Below are 15,740 nucleotides of genomic sequence, written 5' to 3'. Positions count from 1 at the left end.
AAAAAAAAAAAAAAAAGAAGAAGAAGAATCGAAAGGGGATACGTGGATTGAAAATAGACAAAGAGTCTATCTCAAATGTTGATATAGGATTGTCAGAGTTATTGGAAAGAATAATTGGAAGGCTCGTATGAAAAACTTCCTCTTTGATTAATTTTCATTGATATCTGATTGTTGCATAATGATTAGTGCATTTCTCCTTTTTCTTTTTTATTCAATATCTAGAATTAGGTAATTAAGAATAATGAAAGAATAAAGAAATTTTATTACACTTCCTAATCAAAGAGGATAATTCCACAAATCTAATAAATAAATTCAAATTATATATGAAAATAGCAAAACTAAGCTAGTTTGCGCGTGTACAATGTTTTTTCTAGACAAAATATTTTTAAAAAAACGTAACATCGTAATTAATATTGGAAGATTTCGAAAAATTTGTAAACTATAATATTGTTTTCTTTTCTTCTTCTTCTTTTTTTAATAATTAATAAGAAAGCAAAGTAAGCATGCACTACGTTTTTTTGCCGTAGTTTCACTTTGTTGCATAGAGACCACCATAGCCCACTACCACAATACGTGACCAACGTGAATATCATCTCTTAAACCTTTCGTCAACCCCCTTCAACTCTTCTCCCTTGTGAAATTCTATCCACATTGTTCCTATGTACTGGCAACTTGAAGCATGCTCCTCGTGCCGTGGTTGTTAAGAGGATTTAGAAAAACTGATGTGCTTGCACATAACATATTTTACAACACGTTAACAAAGGCAACAATGTAATTACTGTGAACGTGAAATAGAGAAAGAAGGTGAGAAAGTGAGAAAGAAGGTGGATGCATACGTATATAATCAACTTAATTATCGAGAAAAATAAATAATTAATTTATACTTTGAATCAGATTCTATGTTCCCTAAAAAGGAAAATATAATTGTATGATATTATTTCAATTTATTTTTCAAAGAAAAATTTTTATATATTACTTCAATTTTATATACTTTATTTATTATTACAGTGGAAATGTTTTTGTTTTGCAATTTTTTCCTAAACATAAGTTCAGTCTTCAAGAAAGACTTGACAAAATTCTTTCTGGACCACATTGTGCCATTTTGAGACATTTATGAATGAAAATTTTCTGTATAATAGAAAAATTTTTTGAGCTTATATACAGGTGTGTAATTTAATTGAAAAGTTTAGTATGTGAGAAATGTTGAGTGGTAAATTGGATTAAAACTTGAGAAACGTAGAAGTTAAGACAAGAGAGTAATGTAATTGTACATGTTGAAATTCAGTAGTTAAGAGACGAAACAGTGAAATGATGTTGGCATAAGAATCTAACAGTTTCCTAAAAACATCTTGACAAAGTCGTGACAGAGGAATTAAATTATCCACTGGAGATTTCAACGCGTCTCTAGATCTTCTCTTATTATTCTCGTTATTATTATTTAAAAAAATTTTTACAATAACCTATAAACTAATTTATAAACTGTAAATGTTGCATAAAGTACGTTGTTGCTTGAACAAACAGTTACATCAAGTAACTTTTGATAGGTCAAACGAAATCGATTGACTTCGAGTCGACTCAAAATCACCTTTGTAAACTGAATTTCGAGTAAAATAATTATAGTATAGAGCAATTTCCAAGTTGCCAGTTCAGGGTATAATACGAAAGAAAATTGCCAGAAGTCTTTGTTAAAGTTAAAATTGTATGTTCGAACGAAAAGAAAGCTATGCACGATTAATTTTCGAGAGAGAAAATAGAATATCGGTTCGAGGCAAAATTTGACACAGTTTTCAAAACGAGATATGTGTAACAAGATCTGAATACGAATTGCAAGAAACATTTAATTATTTCAAAATATTAAATATAAACTAAACAAAATTCGACCAATGTTTTTCGTAATTTCGTTTCTTCAGTTTCTCCATATTTATCCAAAATCTACACATCTTGCCCCAATTTCACATCTTACAACGAAAAATATAACTAAAGCATCGTACTAGAGAAAAAAATTAAAATTTTTAATATCCTCCCTATTTAGTTTTCATAAACTTAAATAATTTAAATGAAAAAGAAAATATATTCTATACATACAATATCATTCCACCTGCTTCTTTTTCAACAACGAGATTAGAAACCCTTTAAACATATCAATACTTTGAAATATTGAACGATAAAACGATAATTAATCCACAAAAATCACACTAGCATAATATATTCTCATATCAGTTACGCAACCAATGTGGATCAATTAGTAGACAAAAGAAATCGAAGTTTCGATTGCTAGCCCGATTCTGAAACGAAAAATTCGTCCATGTCGTGGAAGAAAGTCGAGAGGACAGAGGGCGAGCAAAGGAGATTAAATTAATTATAGGTCAGGGGGTGACACGGAAACAAAGAGGATACCAAATGGCAATGAAAGAGTTTGCTAGATTGATGGAACGAATCAGATATGAGCCGTGAAACGGGAAAGCGCGAAATAAAGTGCGAGTCGAGAGGTTACAAAGGGTTGAAAGACGTGTTGCATTTTTCCGGATGAGGTAACCGTGGCTGTAGCCACGGCGAAACTTTTGTAGAAACGTGCAACGCTGGAATATCGATTCACTGCCGCGCGACAATGCGGGAAGGGTGGAGGAGGGTGATTTCAAGCTGGTAGGCCGTCGTCTCGAAATTCGAGAAGGAAGGAACGAGTTTCGAGATTTCGAGATCGCGATCTATCGTTGAGAATAAAAAGTGAAACGAATCACACTTGTTACGTTAAAAGAAAATTTTGATCTGATTGTTTGAATTTTAAGTTTAAGAGTGTACGTAATATATTTGAAGGGGTTGACTTTTAAGATTTAGGAAATTTGTTTTTTCGTATTTCGAGTGGAATTTTGCCTGGGAGTTTTCTTTTCTTTTTTTTTCTACAAGAATAGAGAAATTTAGAGATTAAATATTTTATATGAAAAATTCTTTATCTTAGCAAAGTTATGTTAAAATGAAAGAAAAAGACATCGAAACTTTAAACGTTGGTTTCGCTTCCTTAAAACGTTATTCCCCTCGTCGAAAGAAGATTATTCCAAATGTAATGCATTATTCGCTAAATACTTGAACGGGAGAAAAGTTTCAAGAAGAAGAGATTTTTCATTTCTTTCTTTATCTCGCCACGCGAGATATCTCGTCCAGAGAATTGCATTAACGATTCCATTGTGGTCCCGAGTTCATCTCGTCTATGATGGCGAAAGGGTTAAGGATTGGTCGGAGCGGATATCTCGTGGTCGAAGAATGGTCGCCATTCCGTGCCTCGATGATCATGAATGAGAGAAGTTAAACGGGACTTGGAAAGGAGATCACTTTTAATTTGGAATAATGGATTTCGAAGTCGTTGTTTGGCTTTCGAGGTGATAGATGAGGTGGTCGAAAAGGGAAAATCGATTTCGAAACGGGCGAAATGGATTGTTTCGTTGACGAACAAAGAAGGTAATTTGGGATGGTTCAAATATTTGAAATTTATATTGGATATTCGATAAAATTCGAATGTACATAGGACCACGTGAAATGAAAATCGGTTTGAGAAAAATTATTATGATCAAGATAAAAATAAATGAAATGGAATAATTTACATTCCTTTTTTTTTTTTTTTCAAATATCGAGAAAAACAAATAAATTTCGTGGGAAAAGAATTACTGTATTCGAATTTGACGAATTCTTTTTATGCAAATTTTAATTTAAATCTGAAAATTTAAACTCGAATCTGAATTTAAAAGAAAAATTTTAACTTAAATCATTATTCCAATTCAAAATGAATCTATAACAAAAAGAAAGAGATTCTTACGTAACCTCTCACGAGTTTCTCTGCGAAAAACATCACAATAACACGACGAACCCAATTTATAGCGAAATACAATATCCAAGTCTATTACCAGAGGCACAAAAACTCGCGTACCCACTCTTATGATTGAGAAATGTAATTATAATAAACATTATATCCCTCTTCCTCTCCCCCAATTACAATCCTTCCACTTAATCACAATCATTTTCATAACAAATCAGCAGGATCAAATCAGGGTACAAAATCGAAATGGATCCTAATGATTCTGGCAGAGACAACGGATCTGGCCTAACCACCATATCAGACGGTCTTGTCAAACCTATCGAATGAACGATCGAACAACTAGATTTGGCACGTTTACGTGCACGCATCGTAGCAAACATTGGATCAAAGCTATTGCTACCCACCCTCCTCCCACCACACCACACCACACCACACCACACCCCCTCCTGGCCCATCCTGGCCAAAACCTGTGTGTATCCAATCCAGGAGGGTGGCCAATTGCGTTACACGCTGCGAAAGCTATCGTTACAATGCTCAAAGTCGTCTTTACGTTCCGTTACGTGACTCGGACACCGGCGATAACGGGAAATCCACGAATTCGGAGCAATCCGGAACCCGTTCGCTCTCCACCCCCCCTCTACCCCCTTCCACTTTGCTAACTACTCTGTTTGCTCGGGAGAAGGGGCTTATATAAAGACGTTCGTTCCAAGATTGATCGTCCGGATTCGAATCGAAATATCGACTTCGATCGATTTTCTCTCCAATCTTGCTCTAATAATGAAATAACCAAATGGTAAATTGGTTTCGATGGTAAAACAATCGTTACTCGTTGATGATGAAACGCGTGTAAGTGATCGTTTATTGAAAATGGTACGAGTGATATGCCTTCTTCTTTTTTTTTTTTAATGGATTTTTATCCACGTTTTTTTTTTGGAAAATGTATTTATCTGGGGGAGAAAAAAATTAAAAAGCGTTGTTCTCGATGTAAACTCTTGAAATTCTGTAAAAAAAAAAAAAAATGGAAGAATTTTTTGGTTTTCATAACGCTTAATTTTTCTTTTTTTTCACTCTACGTTTCATGCTTTTCCCAAAAAAAAATATGCACCCATCCACGTGAAAATCATTTCTCTCATCAAACGTTTTAAAGTAAATTTCAATATTATTGTTTCAGTATATTTGTAAAATATACGTTTTACAAATAATATAATAAATTCATCTACGAAAGTTTTAAAGTATCCATTGACAAAACGAGTTTAATATCGTTTTAAACGCACGTTAAACATTGGTTTCCCGATCATCCCACCACTTTCATTCGCTATTTTTCCGTACATCGACGAATAAGTTGAAACGTTTTTTCAAAGGAGATTTCCAACAGTTTCCTGTATCCTGCTCGTGCTGCTCGACTTCAAAAATTGCGTGAAAACGCACGTATTGTCCAAGTTTGGTTCAAAGGAATTCAACCACAGTTCCATTTGCGAATACGTTTCTCGATACGTCGTATCGACTCGTATAACTATGGTTTGTACTTTTCCAACAGAACTTTCATCGCTTTTGAAGGAACCAACATGCCAACGTCGTGAAAGTTCACGCGAGGGAAAACCCTCTCTGTATGCATTCGAAGAGTGTCACCGATACTTCGTGAATTCCGATAGAAGAACTCTGTTCACTTCTTAGAGATAATTCCACGTTTCGTCTTATTGTTTAAAAAGCTTCTTACTTTTTAAATTACACCAGATCTTTTGTATTAATGATCACGAGGTAGATTTCAAAATTTATATATTTATAAAGTTTTCACTGTATCAACGATAATTCTGTACAAGCACTGGATACTCGCTTCAATGATACAATAACTGATGAATCAGAAAGTAGGAAGAAGTTACACAAATCCTTATTTACAAACCGAAACTGATACCATAACTCTTATAATATAAACACAGCGTGCGATGAATCATTGATAATACACGATCTCTAATGTACATATATACAAAGGTAAAATCCATTTTGGACGACAATGGAAACTCAGAAGAGAGAAAAATGAAGAAAATTTCGTTTAAAATCATTTTTAATCAACTATATCTATAAGAAACTCTATCACAACTTTTCCAAATATTCCCATTTAATCATAGCAATTTCACCGCCGTGAAAATGATTCGGCAGAAGAATCGTGCTCATTAACTCGTCATTAACTCGTTATTATTATTTCCAAAATTTCTGAAACCGAACTCTCCTCCAAGTCTCGACGATCGACAGACAGAAATTGTGCAGAAATTATAGACACCTGGTCTTAGTTATGGATAATGAGATCAGTGCTCGAACAGATATCATTCGAGTGGGGGTTAGTCGTATGAGAGGGTTGTTGTGGCAACTTTTTGTTGACTGGGCAGTGGAAAACAATAAATAAAAATATACGGGTTTAGCTGAATGAATATATTTTATTATACGTGATTGCGCGTATCTGTTTATAAAACATTTGAAATATGTGTATCGAAGAGAAACAAATAGCTACCAACTATGAAATAGTAATGTTGCTGGCAACATTCAATAATGAAATCACATATAAAATTTCAGTGAACTTTAAATTCTATAACACTTTTAACAACAGAGAGAACACAAGTGAACCGCGTCCCATCCCTGGTAATGAGTTTAATGCACAAGTTTTCAAGTTTCGTTTCAAAGAGAGAGAAACAGAGAGAAGTTTTTCTTTAAACTGCGACCTCGATTTCCAGCCAAGAGCGAGATGATTCTTACGGATCGGGATTGAAGTATCCGAGATCGTTGACGGAGGACGCACGGGGAAATGTCATGGATAAACTTTTGACACGCGAGAAAGGTTCGTTCTCGAGTTGCTTCGTCTCTTGACTTCCGAGTTCTTAATTTTCGACGAAGGAAACTGTGTATGAAAATTTAACAAGCGTCAAACGTCGCGTTTATCTGAACGGGGGAAGAAGAAATGGGAAGAATTTCTTCTTGGGTTGATGGAAGGTATCTTCTTAAAAATGCAATGTTTCGCTTTAAATGAAGGGTAGTAGGGACAGTTATTCGCAATTTTCTTGTAAATTAATTTTCTAATTCCTAAGTCTTCTATCGGGATATTTGTTAGTTAATTATACGTAGAATTAATATTTAGATTTCGTTTTCTTTACTGTACTTTCTTCAACCAATTGTATCAACAAAATGACAAGATCCTGTATTAATTATATCTAGGACGAGGCTATAATTTCTACAAGTCTACAAGACTTAAAATGGGTATAAATTGGAAGAAAAATTTCTAATTATTATTTCTTATTTCATCTTATTAGAAATTTTTCTTCCAATTTACACCCATTTTCGTCATAGACTTGTAGAAATTATAGCCTCGTCCTAGATATAATTAATACAGGATCTTGTCACGTTAAATAAAATTTGAAATATCCTTGAATTCTTTCTCTTGAATCGTATGCAAAATCGATGTATCAATTTATCCTTACGACACGAAGAAAAAGAAAGAAAAAGATTCGAAAAGAAGAGAAAAATCGACACTCCCTTTCGAATTACATCGAATAATACATTTTTCCCCTCGACTCGCGAGACCATCTTTCCTATTATCCAGCCTCGTCACTGACCAACCGTTCATTTACCCTCCCGACTCCGCCCTTCCATAAATCACCCTCCACCCTCCTTCCAACCCGTTAAATCCCGCGTCGAGAGGTCAATCTCGGGGAAACCAGTTAAAATCGCCGATAAATTTCCAAAGAGGGAAGAAACAGAATTTTTTATGAAACCCCGTTGGAACCGGACGAGGTGACAAAATGGCGCGTACTCTCAGGAATTAATCATCATTAATTCCATATCCAAGGCGACGAGACTCGATTCTGGAAAACTGATATACCGCCTCAACCCTCCTATGAATCCAGAATTCCGAGAAGTCGTCGATCCATCCGATCTTCGCTACGTCATCGACGCGACGAAGAAGTGGCGAAAGTTTTCGATTTATCGCGCTAATTGAAAGCCGACTCTTAATTTAACTTGGCCGAGTTTAAGTTTTCGAATATCTGGTCCAAAGAAAGGAAATCTTACAGTCTTCTAGCTCGAGGGGAATCCGGCGTGTGGGAGCGGATAATTGTTAAAACTGAATTCAACTGGTTCCCATTTTGTACGTTCGCGAAGTAGTGTGGAGAAGAGAATCGGATCGAAAGCGTGATCTTTCGAAATCAAATTATTATATCACTGGAGAAATGAAGTTTGAATGGAAGAAATAAAAGTATAAGTAGAAGAAATTAATTATCGATAGAATGACAGAATTTGAACAAACATATGAATGGCTAAAAGATAAGCTTAATCTTAATAAATTCAATGTAAACAGAAGATATAATATCGGGAGAAATGATGAGAACGAGAAAAAGTGAAGGAATCTAAGGAATAACGGCCCAGTTTGGCCCCGCAAAGATTTCCCCTGGAACCAATGGCTTTATCGCGCCCTCGCAGCGTGCCAATTCCCGAACAACCCGAATACCGGTTCATCCTCCCTTCGGTTTCTCGATAATTTCGAGAATCCGGAGACGGCATCGTCGCTTCTAACCGATCTTGGCTACAGTTCGCGTCAGTTGGTTTACTACTACGTTTCGCAAAATTTCGAGCCTCGATAAACAATGCGATGAGAAGGTTGGGCAGGGCCTTCGTGCACGGAATTTGTTAACGAAAGGAGACGGAGAGCACCGTGTTTGCGTATTCGGTATCTGTTCGTGTGCTGACACAACCGTTTGTTCCCCTCGATGTTTGTTGTCGGTGTATTTGTCAAAGAGATCTCAGTGTTAAAGAAAATAATATGTGGAATATGGAAATATAAATGGACGAGATTTTTTCACTCTTGCGTAATAAATTAATTTTTCGTGGCTATAAATATTCGATGCCGTTAAAATAAAAAAGAACTTGATGAAAAAAAATTTCTATATTATCAGATTTTAAAACGTACCTTTGGGAAAAATTTTTTAGAAACTTTCTGCTTTAAAATCCGTTTCAATTAATTCTCATCGAACTAAGTCACTCGAAATTCCAATTAAAAATAAAAATTCGAGAAACTATTTGTAAGAAAATTAAACCAAACAACATTGGTTGAAATACCAAAGATATTCTTCGTCAAAACACCCCTACCTAGCGATAACAAAGCCCAATCCCCTTATATCTTTCAACAACCACCAAACATTCGAATCTCCTCCTCCCCCAATTAACGAAAAACAGATCTCCACGTCGGTTTATGAAGACAGGAAGGAAATCGTATCCCGGTGAAACGTTTTCAAACCACGAACCGTTGATAAGACCGTTGCTGGAACGACAGTGATAATTCTTGACGAAACCTGCCTCCCACCCCTCGACGTTCACCTTTGAAAACCGAACCACCCAACCATCCTCGCGTTTCAAATCTAAAGGATATTAAGTCTAAGATTCTCCAAGAAGAAGAAGAAGAAGAGGAAGAGGAAGAGGAGGAGGGAGAAGGTTTATCACCCTCGGACAGATACGCTTTTATGCGGAGAAGTTGAACGGTTGCTTTCGAAAATCTCCTCATTATCTCGAGAATTGCCCGTTTTCGATCGTCGCGGTTGAGAATATGGTGGAAATCGGGTAAAACGTAACTTCGTAACGCAAGTTTCCACGGCTGTTATTCCATCCACAGATGCGAAACATACACACGGCTCTTCCGGATCCAAGTAGGTCGTTTCTCACGGCCTGTTAACGCGCGAAGATAAACCGTTCGGATACTTGCCTCGAGGAAACGATTTTCTTAATCGCTTTTCCCGAATTCTGAAGATGACGATCATACTTCGCGATTGTCCAAGGATTTTCCGCGAATTTAATAAACGTATGGATACGTTTGCAAAGAAGTTGGATTCGAGTTGAAAGTCGGGGAGAAGGAGAGTGTAACGATTCTAATCCTTTAAGGAAGACAGGAAGGGGAGGAAAAAGGAAGGACATCGTGAATTTATTTCCAGGTGTTTACTAGTTTCCCGAAATTAAACTTTTCTTCGAAAGTTTTTCGAATGGAGAAGAAGGGTGAATTTGTGGAGAGGGAGAAAGTAATTTAAAAAATGAATATTTTCAATCGCTCTGCTCGATGTTTTTAATTTTTAGGGAAGTTTTAAGTTTTTGATGCATTTTTGGAATTTTTTTTTTTAATCCAGCCTGTTTATATATGTTTTTTTCCCATAAGACAAGGATAATTTTACGTCTAAGGTAAAAATATAAAAATTCGAAGTATAAAGATTGGATTGGATATATAAAACGGAAGAGAATCTCTTGAATTTTTCTAATATAAGGTTACGTTTAATATGGTAGTGAAGTTTTCTAAATTGTCAATAAATCGAATGTGCGATAAAATTTTAGATGAGTTGACAGATATTTTTCTCGACAGTATGATCTGCTGCAAAATATAGCGGCCATAAAAATTCTGGAACCTGCAAGTTTACAGCGCGAATATCGCATCTGTAATCTCCTTTCCAATGATAAGACTCGGATGGAAAGATGTTTGGAAAAACTACCCTGTCAAAAATTCCACCGAAATCATTCGTTTAATTTTAAAATCCAGAATAGTGTTCTTTTTTTTTTATAAAAAATTGTATTTCTATCACCAACTTATTTATCCTTAGAAAGAATAGAAGTAAAGAATCACAAATTTCAATGTGATCAAATTTTTCTGGAAGATTTCTGGAAGAAATTCAAAAGATCAAGAAATCGGTTCTCGTTGTAATCGTAATTCATCGTGCTTCTGCTCACTCGATAATTATGCAAAGGTTAGCACGGGAATCTTAGCGAAGAAGAGTCTTAGTCGGAAGAGTTATCGTCGCAACGACGCACTCTCAAACTCTTCGTTATGACGCGATGAGTCGACCATAATTGTTACTGTCCAAGTTAAGCGCCCTTACATCGAGATTGAGTCGAGGGGATGACGTTTAACCAGCCGCGTTTAAGTTAATGGAATCCTGTCCGAACTACAAATTATCCCCCTTAATCGAATGAGAGGAAAAAGTTATTTGTCTCGAGGATCGATTTCATCTCGAAACGCAATTTTCCCAGTCGAAATCATTTAAGATAGTTAAATTATAGTTAAAGTTCTACCCAAGTCGTCTTCCAAGTCGATCTTCTTACATTCTCGAATCCTTCTTCCAATTTATTTAGTTTGGTAATGGACAATTTTGCCATTTCTTATTGATAGGTCGCAAATTGCAATTCAAAGGAAATTCGAATAATAGTTTGAATTTGAAATGATCTCTTATGAGAGAGAAATTTTGAAAGATATTCCTAAATCTGAAAAATTAATATTAACTTTTTCAGCAAGAGACGGATTGTGAATTATTTTGAGTCGATTGGTTTTAAATTCTTTTAATTCTTGCAATCGTTAAAAATGCTTCTGACAAAATTAATATCATTACTATTCATTCAAATAAAAATTCGCTTTGAATTTAAAAACTCTCGCTATGGACAATTATCAAGAAAATGTTCTATCAAAATGGACATACCATTCAAACTAAACACATCGATTCGCGAGAAACACGATTTCACCTTTTGTAAAATTCGAAACCGCTTTTCACTTTTTCCCCTACATCCCTACTATTCTAATTTATTTTATTATCATTTAATATCGTCCTGGGATAATATGCACATGATTAGGGAGAAGGGTGAATTTAAACGAAATGAAGCGCAAAGCGAAAAAGTTATATTCGTTTCGAGGACCGAAAAGCTGGCGGACGCCTCGAGCAAAGAGCGCTCTCTATTCGAAAATCCGCTTTTGCAGGCCGCCCCGCGGGCTCTTCCTACGCTCACTTTCCCCTTTTTTCCCCTCCCTCCCGGTTCAGAAGGGCAACTTGACTCGGCCGCTCGCCGATAAACGGAACCCGATTCCTTGTTTTATTTGCCTTTATCGGCGCTCATATCCCTTGGACCGCCGAATTATTGGAAAAACCGATAATAACGAAACGCGCGATATCACCGTCAATGAACTGCAATTGCTTATTGCGGACGATTTTCGCGAGTTTGAATTTATGTTGTATACCCAAAAGGGGTATATACGTATCGAATACGATTACGAATTAAAATATCTCTTTTAAGATTTTTATTTATTTTGCGTATTAAGATATCGTTAATTGAATTTTATACCGATAAATATATTTTTTGTATTACGAAATCGTGGATAAAAAAGAAGAAAGGAAATATTTTCATTCGTAAAATGTATAATTCTTTCTTTTAGAATCCCTTGTTATTTTTATTAATAATAATAATTGTAACAATGATGAAAATAAATGGAAACAGTTGAACGGTTTTTTGTTCGAGTAATAATGTAATAAATTTTTATATTAAATTCAAGCTTAACGTGCTTCTATCGGCTGATCATTCACGGGTCATACTACTGTGCTGGAATGGAGCACCCTCCTGTGTAAAAAGTGCCATTCACACATGAAAGAACTCGAAGTGGAGTCGATCAGCGATGTCAATGCGAATAAATCGTGAATTGCATTGAAAATTTCTTCTATTTAATTAATTGCACGTATCGAATTATTTTTATGCAATTGAAATACTTTCTAATATTGTAATATTTTATTATGTTTTTTTTTTTTCGTTTCAGAAATTCAGATAATTAATGAAATCACTAGAGTTGAAAGAGATTTAAATAAAATAAAAAATATTATCAATCCCTGTGTGACTAATACTCAATTAATCGAATCAATTAACCATTTACTTCGATTAAATTTTATATCAAATAAATCAAATTTTATAGAAAATTTCCCTCGATACGAGATCACTTACCTTTCAAACGAAATAATTCAATAATCAATCTATAATTACCATATATTCTTATATATATATATATTGTACACAAAATATTAAATTTAAACATACAATTAATATTCACTACGATACACAAACAACATAAAATTACCAAATTTTTACTACTACTAAACTTACTTACAAAATTTAATTATAACAAGTGGAAAAAATTACGAGATATTTAAACATAACTACGATTGAAACCCAATCTCGCTCTAATTTCTCCAAAAGGAATATTCAAATTACCCAATCATCACATTTAATCCAACAATTCACATTTCATCCAAAATACAACTAACAATCGAAACCCTTCTATCTTACCATAACTAAAAAAGAAAAAAAGAATCTCTCTTAAAAATTACTTACCCAATTTATTATTGACCAACGTTTCATTTGTCAATAATCTCAACGAAGAATACGAACGTTTCGATTTTTGATAAACTATTCCCTCAACATCCTGGGAAGAACGAAACGAGAGAGAAAAGAATCCGGGCGAGACGGGGCTTTCGCATCGATCGTCGAGCGACTTTGTATCGTTGGCCAAGTGACGATCGAAATTTTCAACCGGCTTAATCGAATCACCGACGTCCCCCTCCCCCCACGAGCCGGGAATCGGCAATCGGATTTTATCGGGCATTTGTCGGGCCAACGTTCACCAGAAGCAATTTTCCGTGGCGTAAAAACTATGTATCCGAGGTTGGGAAGGGGATGGATAGTGTCCACGGGTTTTTTTTACGGTCACGGGCCGTGGTAATTGTTTTTTTATTGACCGTCCAACCTCTCGCCAAGTCGATGGCGCGTCGAGTCTCCTCCTCGGTTTCGAGCCCCCTGCATAAAAGCGTCGGCGGGAAATGCGGGGTAACCGATTGGCTGAGAACGTTCATTCCGCGGACAGTTCGTTGCACGCTTGGTTCGTTGATTTTTGGTAACGTTCCTGCCGCAAATTAGCCGTGAAAATCGAACCCCTTTGATGTTCCAATCGAAAGATACATGCGCCGCGGTTTACCTTTTATCGCCTTAATTTCTTTTGAGACTATAACCATTCGTTTCCACGCGGATCATCCTTTCTCGATCACAGGGATGTAAGCGACTCGACGAGTGTTTCGTTAATAACTCTCTGTTACGCGTGGATATTTTGCTTCTTGTTCGGACAGTTAGATCTATCGAAATGTTGAAATTGAACTGATCTTATTATCTGAATCTAGAGCGATTCGATAGGGGAAGGATTTATTTTCGTGCAAAGGATCAAATTTATTTCTCTAAATTATTCTGTCCCAATGAACTGGTTAAATTGAATAATTAATGAGGAAGAATAATAATAATTTTCTTAGAATTGAAAATGTTCCATGGTAATTTGAAGTTAATTAGAGCGCGATAAAGGGAAGAGGGAGAGGAAATTTAGAGTAAGAGCATTGAAAAAAAAACTTCTAATTTTGAATAAAAATTAGATATTATAAATAACTATTGTCGTGCCTTCGAATAAGAACCAATAAGAAAATAAATAAATTTCACACATGCATAAAATTTCATTAAATCTACTTGTTAATTCTCACGTTATAACAAAAAAAAAAATAAATAAAATAAAATATTTTCAATCCCTCAACGTATCACAATATAATATAATCTCAAGACACTTTAATCATATAAAAATTAAAACAAATGCACGAAAAGAGACGAGCTCAAAAATAAAAATACGTTACGTATGGAATAATATGGGAAAATCGATCGATAAAAATATCATTCTATCTTTTTAATCATAGATGAATTTCCCTGCGGCGGATGAAACGGAAAAAAAAAAAAAAAAAAAAAAGGGAACTGAAGCCACGTTAAGGGAATATATCTATATCTATAATTAGAGATTATACGGAATACATAGTGGCCGTAATTATCTCGAACAGGCAAACATCTCACCTGGGGTTTCTCCGCTGGCGAGCGTAAAAATGAACGGGGGAGGGGAGGGAAGGGGAGAAAAAGCTACCAATGACCTCGTTTCGCTGGCCACTCTCGTATCACCCTCTTTATCCCCCTTCGCATGCGTTTATTTACATAGCTTATTTCGTTGAAGTTTTATCTGCTCCGTGTCACTCCGTGTCCGGTTTTATTACGCCAGGAATTTTCATTGAACGGCCGTAACCTGGAACGAAAATGGAAATTGATTAATCAGAAGGATGTCGAGGTAATCCTCAAAGTCTGATGATGAAAATGGACTCGCGGTTTCGTGAAATAGCCCTCCCCCTGATACCACTCGAAATTCACATCATCTGACGATGCTCAAAGTGTTTCTCCTCTCTTTAGAAATTTGTGTTACGAATCACGAATTTCGAATCGAGATCGAAGTGAAACTTGTTTAAAAATCAACAGGAAGGAGAGTATATTTTAAATTATTTATAAATTCTAAATATAATAATTTACATTGTATTGTATTCTTTTTCTTTTTCAGAACCACATTTAGATCGAAAGGATTTATCCGAGAATAATCTTGAGAAGCAATTACCGTTAAGTAAAGATTAATAGCTTTGAAGGAAGGGTGAAACAATCTTATCTTATCGTGAAATAATTCGATAGTAGAAAATAATAATTAGAAGCTCAAAATTGGACGTAAATTCAACGAGCCCATCAAACGCTTCTCCACAATTAAAATATAAACACGTCGAATTTGGCAGAAAAATCGAAAACGCGTTTACCTTCGAAATCCCTCCAATATCATAATCATCTCTATCCGTCCGAATATATCACAACCGCCGCCAATATCGATATCCGAATTACCACTAAAATTCTCTGATTTCCAATCGAACCAATAACAAACCAATAACACCGAATTTCCGCCTCGATCGACGCCCCGTATTCGAAAACAAAGGATGCGAGGCCGATGAATGACGAATCTACCAACAAAATCGCGAAAATCCATCCCCCTGTATTCGTCGAATCGAACGCAAAATTCGCGAAAATTCCTCCTCCAGATCCGATTATAATTATGCTAAATAATTCCATAGCTAAGTCATACACCGCGTTATTTCAATGATCAGGAGGGCGCGGCGTATCAAATCGATAATAAATTTCCTTGCAATGTTAATTAAAAATCACCCCCTTATGCATCTGGGTCGCGGCTCGAATAATTGAATTCCGATCGATTCAT

The 15,740-nt window shown here is 35.5% G+C and overlaps 1 protein-coding gene and 1 long non-coding RNA gene across 8 annotated transcripts in view; one reads left to right on the top strand and one right to left on the bottom strand.

The window, feature by feature from the left end:
• LOC102678616 (zwei Ig domain protein zig-8-like) overlaps window positions 1-15,740 on the top strand; it is a 420,477-nt gene that overhangs the window by 145,808 nt on the left and 258,929 nt on the right. The window lies entirely within an intron of this gene.
• The window catches only part of LOC102678285, an 11,256-nt gene continuing 9,775 nt past the window's right edge, over window positions 14,260-15,740 (bottom strand). The window contains exon 3 of the long non-coding RNA XR_421038.2: window positions 14,260-14,738. This is a non-coding gene — a long non-coding RNA (uncharacterized LOC102678285). The remainder of the gene's footprint in view (window positions 14,739-15,740) is intronic.

The sequence above is a fragment of the Apis dorsata genome, unplaced genomic scaffold, assembly GCF_000469605.1.
Source record: "Apis dorsata unplaced genomic scaffold, Apis dorsata 1.3 scaffold_75, whole genome shotgun sequence".
Lineage (NCBI taxonomy): Eukaryota > Metazoa > Arthropoda > Insecta > Hymenoptera > Apidae > Apis > Apis dorsata.
The sequence above is the reverse complement of the archived record's forward strand: the minus strand, read 5'-3'. Positions and strand labels throughout refer to the sequence as shown.